This window comes from Sciurus carolinensis, chromosome 7, assembly GCF_902686445.1.
Source record: "Sciurus carolinensis chromosome 7, mSciCar1.2, whole genome shotgun sequence".
NCBI lineage: Eukaryota > Metazoa > Chordata > Mammalia > Rodentia > Sciuridae > Sciurus > Sciurus carolinensis.
In genome coordinates, this window is record NC_062219.1 from 122,009,135 (window position 1) to 122,015,304 (window position 6,170).

Genomic DNA, 6,170 nt, shown 5'->3' on the forward strand with positions numbered 1-6,170 from the left:
AGATAGCAGCATAATACAGGAATTATTTGTTCAATTTTAAATAAAATATTATTCTATTATTCCTTAAGTTGTACTAATAAACCTCAATTCAGCAATTAGATTGTTCAGTACTATGTTCAAATCAGAAGTTCCAACTTAATTTAATATAGATCTTTTTTTTTTCAATGTTTGCAGTTCTGTTATGTAGAATATTACAAAGGAAATGAGTGTAGGGTGAGAGATCTGGGGGTGGGGGAGGGTGAAGTTTCCAGCCCTCTCTGGGTGTGCTGTCCTCTGCTCTCTATGGAATTGCTATATTCACATACCCTGGAAGGTCTCTGAACATAAGTCTTCTTTTTTTTTTTTAAGTACTAGAGAAAAGTCTCTTGCTGTCTACAGGGTGACACCTACAGGTGAAGTTTTATTCTTTATGTAACAGTCAGTTCCCATCACACACTCTTGTCTTCATCAATAGCAAAATTAAATAAGGGCTCCCTCCAGAGGATCAGTAGCAATTCTGCATGGTCTGACAGAGACCCAGAATGTGCTAGAAGGCCTTCAGACCCAAGTCCCTGTGTCAGTTGTCCTCATTGTCTTCTGATTCTTCTGAGGACTCATATGCACATTCTGATAAGTCATCTCCCATCTGCTGGAACCTTCCGACTGCGCATCCCACATGTATTTGATGATCAACCTTGAATTCAGCCATCTCATATTCAAAAAGCTTCAGGACACAGGCCTGCTCCAGGGTCAGCACATCACCCTCCTTGCACACTTTGTAGTCGGACAGCAGGGTCACCACACTTCTTTTGAGGGCAGTAGGCAAGCCCAACTGCCTCAGCTGTGGCCCCATGGAGTTGGGGAACTGCTCCCATGGCCCTGGATCTAGGCTCACATGCAAGTTGCTTTGTTGCCAGCACAGGCAAAGTCCATTTCTGTGTATTTTGTGAACCACTCATTCATCACCTCCTTTGTGCAGTTGGTAAAATTCACCCCTCTACTTCTTGCTGACCTGGTGCAGGTTGTCTTTGTCCTCATCAGACAAGATTCGACCCAAGGCCACCATCATCACCTTGTTTTTGCCAAAGAACATACAACTGTGTTTCCAGGTATTCCTAATGTCCTTCAGCTTGCTGTTCCTCATGTTGGCCACAGAGAAAATGAACAGGTGGCCACACATTTCCAAAACTGTGGGACAATTGATGAGGCTCTGGAGTTCAAGGGGAAGTGTGGGTAGGGCAACTGTGGCCTCAGATGGGAGAGAACCTGCTGTAGTGTATTTTTTTTAAGATGGGGGTACCAGGGATTGAATCCAGGGGGGCTTAACCACTGAGCACCACCCCAGTCTTTTATTATTTTTTATTTTGAGACAGGTTCTTGCTAAATTGCTTAGGGCCTCACTAAGTTACAGAGACTGGCTTTGAACTTGTGATCCCCTTGCCTCAACTCCTGAGTCACTGGGATTACAGGTGTGTGCCACCATGCCTGGCTTCTAGGTCTTTAATCTGGTATCTCCTCACCACCTTTACCAGCACCAAAGCTACTAACTACAGGAGTAGCAAAGCCTTGGATCTAGGCCCATGGTCTTTCCCAGGTTTCTGACTCATCTGTGACCAATGATGGAATCAATCCTATCTTTCTGCTTTGTCCATTTATTGGTAATCTAGAAACATTTACCTGCACTAGGAAGACTCCAGCTAAATGGAAATATAAGGAGACTTGTTATCTTCTGATAAGTGGAGGAAGCTTATCTGCATTGTGCTCTCTCCCTGTCTCTCTCTTTCTCTCTTTCTCTCTCTCTCCCTCCCTCTTTTGGCACAGAGATGAATCCAGGGACACTTAACCACTGAGTCACATCTCCAGTCCTTTTCATATTTTATTTTGAGATAGGGTCTCACTAAGTTGGTTTTGGCCTCACTAAATTACTGAGGCTGGCTTTGAACTCACAATCCTCCTACTTCAGCCTCCTGAGCTACTGGGATTATAGGTGTGTGCCACCATGCCTGGCATAGAGCATAGTATTCCATTCTTAAGGAATGAAATTTCTGTCCTGCAGGAGACTGACTGCTGTCTACCTGCTCAGCCCAGGGCCAGCGGGTCAGAAGCAGTGCAGACAGGTGGATGCAGTCTCCTGTACCTGGTAACTAGCTAGTCTTTGACTTTGGGCAGGTAGGCAAACAAACCTGGGTAAGCTTCAGTTACCCCAACAACAAAACAACAATACCATAATTAAGTATCTAAGTCACAGAAATGCTAGGAGGAGGGTGTGGAAAAAGAAATGAGACACAGCATAGTGATGGCCACATAGAAGGGGTTCCATCAAAGTTGGAAGTTCTCACAATGGGAGTTTTTATTGGTACTACTGATGCCAATGGAAAAAGGGCTCAATCAGCAGCCTGTTTTTCCTCTTCCATCAGGTTCTGTTTTAGTTCCAAGTCTTTCTTGGTGGTTTTTGTTAAGGAAACTTTCTTGTTGTGCTTGGATTTCGGCATCTCACTGAAGTCACTTGTGGCAGATGACGGTGTGGCCAGATCTGATTTAATATAAATCTTTTTTCTGTTCCCTGATGAAAGTTTGAAAGTTTTTTTTCAGGCAAAAATGAGTTTGGTTCTCCTTCCTCTTCACATTATAGCTGTTTTTTGAGACCCTGGCCTTTCTGGGGTATGTTCAGAGAGAAAGAGGAAGAGAAAAAAAAAAGAAAAAAGAAAAAACAGGAAATGTCTCTGGAAATTAAATGTATGTGTTCTCTGGACCTAGATTATGACCAGAGCAAAGCTTTTCTCTTGTGCAAGCTTTTGTAATCTCTTCAGATTCCTCACAGCCCATGTCTGGCATGTAGAAAACGCTGAAGTATATTTTGTGTCCACAAACTCTGGGAGTACAAACCATTACCAGTGCAGTCACCTTTTCCAGGATCCACCAACTGTCAGGGACCAAGAAGTTCTTATTCTGAGAACATTCTGATCTTTACAATAAGCAGCAGCGCCCCTCCCCCCTCCTGGCTGATAATTCTGACAGTATGGCGCCTATGGCGCCCACGGCTTCTCTTCCGGGACTACACTTTCCCGCCGGCGCGAACTTCACCTTCCCGGCAGCGCGAATTTGCACCCTATCAGGAACCCAGCAGAAGAACACAGCCAACCAGCCTGCACCTCGTCATACCCCTCATTCCCTGAGCATATAAATACCCCTGTGTGAACAATAAAAATTTGCAGCTTGATCAGAATTCCTGTCTTGCTGCCTCTCCCTGCGTCTCTTGTCCCTTCATTCCTTCTCTCTCAGGTTTGCGGTCCCGTGTTGATGTCCCGCGGGTCGGGACAGTTGGCGCCCAACGTGGGGCTCGATTGGAAACTTTGAGAAGCGGAACGCTGCCCTCCGGGGAAGACTTGGCCAAGCAGGATTCGGGATCGCCCTGGTAGACGCAACCGGGAGTCAGATCCAGGAGGAGAGTGAGGTCAGCGCAAGGTAAGTGACGTACCATGGGACAAGCAGTCTCGTCACATGATTTGTTTCTGACGGGTCTCGAGGAGGCCCTCAAGACTCGGGGAGCGCGTGTTAAGAAAAAGGATTTAAGATTATTCTTTTCATACATAGAGGATTTGTGTCCTTGGTTTCCCCTCGAGGGATCGATTGATGGTAAAAGGTGGCTCAGAGTAGGAGACTGCCTCAAAGATTATTATGAGACTTTTGGTCCTCAAAAGGTGCCCGTCACTGTCTTTTCTTATTGGAATTTAATTAATGAGATTCTTAAAAGTTCACCCTTTGACAGTGGTACTTTAAAACTTGTAAAGATTGGGGAGCAGGCAATGCAATCCACCTCTCGCCCCCCATCGGCATGCCCTTCGGTTAGTATTCAAATGCCCCCTATCAGCCTTCTCAGGACCCTGGGACCCTCCCAGACCCCGGGAACCTCCCAGACCCCACCTTACCAAAGGAGTCCCCTAAAAATCCCCCTAAGATTTATCCGGTTTTAAATCCCCCTGATGAGTTGACCCCAGAGGATGAGGCCACCCTGGAGGAGGCAGTGGCTCAACACCATTTTCCAGACCTGCCACCTCTTACAAATCCACTTCCCACTTATACACCCCCTGCCTTTTGTGCTCCGGTCCCTCAGGGACCTACTGCCCCCCCAGACATTTTTTCCCCGCTTCCCTTGCCTAATCTAACCCCTTTACGCGAGTCTCTCCAACATAGGCGGGAACAAATCCAACTTTTAAAAGAACTAAAAGCCCTTGATGCCGAACTTCGCTCACTGGCCTTGGGCACGGAGTTAACACAAACTGGCCCAAAACCCCTTAATACTCGTAAGGTGAAGCCATGTGGTCAGCCTGTTCTTGCCTTTCCAGTCACTCGCAGTCAAGCAGATCAGCCCCCCCAAACTGAAGCAGAGAATTTAGAAGGAAGTCAGGAAGAGGAACCAGGGGAGGAACAAGAGGTAGAACCAGAGAGGGAACAAGAGGAGGACCAGGAATCAGGGGATGAGGAGGAGCCCACCTCTGGACAGAGTGGAGCCCTTGGTTCTTATAAAAGGCTGAGCCTCCGCTTTCTTGAAAGACTTAAAAAGGCTTGTACACAGTATGGCCCCACTGCACCTTATACACTGGCCTTGCTAGAGAACCATAGTACACAGTGGCTCACCCCTAATGATTGGAAATTTTTGGCCCGAGCCACCCTCAGTGCAGGTGACTTCCTGTTGTGGAACGCAGACTTTAGGGAATACTGTCGGGAAACTGCCCAAAAAAATTCAACCAAGGCTTCCTCTAAATCCTGGACCTATGTTAAATTAGTGGGTAATGCGCCATTTGATACTAACCCTAAACAGGCACGCTTTCCTACTGGGCTCCTAGCACAGGTTCAAACTGCTGGTTTGCATGCTTGGAGACGGCTCCCTCAAAAGGGCTCGGCCACCACCTCCCTAGCAAAAATTCATCAGGGTCCAGACGAGCCTTATAGTGACTTTGTTGCCCGGCTTAATCTAACTGCGGAGCGCCTACTTGGACCAAGTGAAAACGAGAGCTCCTTTGTAAAATATCTTGCCTTTGAAAATGCCAACCCAATATGTCAAGATGTTCTTCGGCCCCACAAAGATAAAGGGGACCTTTCTGACTTCATTAGGCTGTGTGCCGGGGTAGGAACAGCCCATGCCATGGGTCTCGCCATTGGTGCCGCCTTCACCAAGGCCCTTCACCACCCTGGCCCACGTACTTGCTTTACTTGCAAACAACCTGGCCCCGACCACCCCCAGAGCAAACCCAGGGGCAATAAGGTTTGTTCCCTCTCAGACTCCCAACCCAATCCAGGCTCCCTGTCCTTCTCCACAATCACCTCCCTCCAACGTGCTACCCCAGGCAGCGCAGGATTGGACCTCTGTGCCTCCACCGATACAATATTAGACTCTATGCAAGGACCTCAAATAATACCCACTGGGGTTGTAGGCCCCCCTCCACCTCATATGTGTGCTCTTATTCTTGGGAGAGCTCCTACCACCTTACAAGGTGTTCAGGTCTTCCCTGGCATCATTGATGATGATTACACTGGAGAAATTAAAATACTGGCCACAGCTATTAACGGAGTAGCTGCCATCCCTGCAGGAACAAAAATTGCACAATTAATACTCCTTCCCCTCAATTCAGGAAATTCACCAGGAAACACAGCCTCCTTAGGTTCCTCTGATGTGTATTGGGTCCAACCTATCTCCCACAAAAGACCCACTCTTACCTTATTTATTGAAGGAAAGAAATTCCAAGGGATCCTAGATACTGGTGCGGATGCCACAGTTATTTCTCAAAAATATTGGCCATCAGAATGGCCCCTCACCTCATCACTAACTGACCTTAAAGGAATAGGGCAATCAAGAAACCCCTTAGTTAGCTCCAGGGTGCTTAATTGGACTGACACAAAAGATAACACAGGGAATAAAGGAACCGTTACCCCCTTCGTTGTTCCTGATCTCCCTGTCAACCTTTGGGGACGAGACATTCTAAGCCAAATGAGTTATTCTTGCTAGTCCCGACTCTTTAGTCACTCATCAAATGCTTCGTATGGGCTTTATCCCTGGTACAGGCCTTGGGAGGCTAGGACAAGGACAGGTTGAGCCTGTACAGCCCATACAAAAAACAGACAAATTTGGACTTGGGTATGTGGATTTTTAGTGTCGGTCCCTGACCCTCCTGTACCCCATGCAGACAAAA

At 47.0% G+C, this 6,170-nt stretch overlaps 1 pseudogene; it reads right to left on the reverse strand.

Moving 5' to 3' along the window:
- Positions 1 to 556: 556 nt before the first annotated feature.
- LOC124989779 (mRNA turnover protein 4 homolog) lies at positions 557 to 2,471 on the reverse strand (annotated as a pseudogene).
- Positions 2,472 to 6,170: the final 3,699 nt, after the last annotated feature.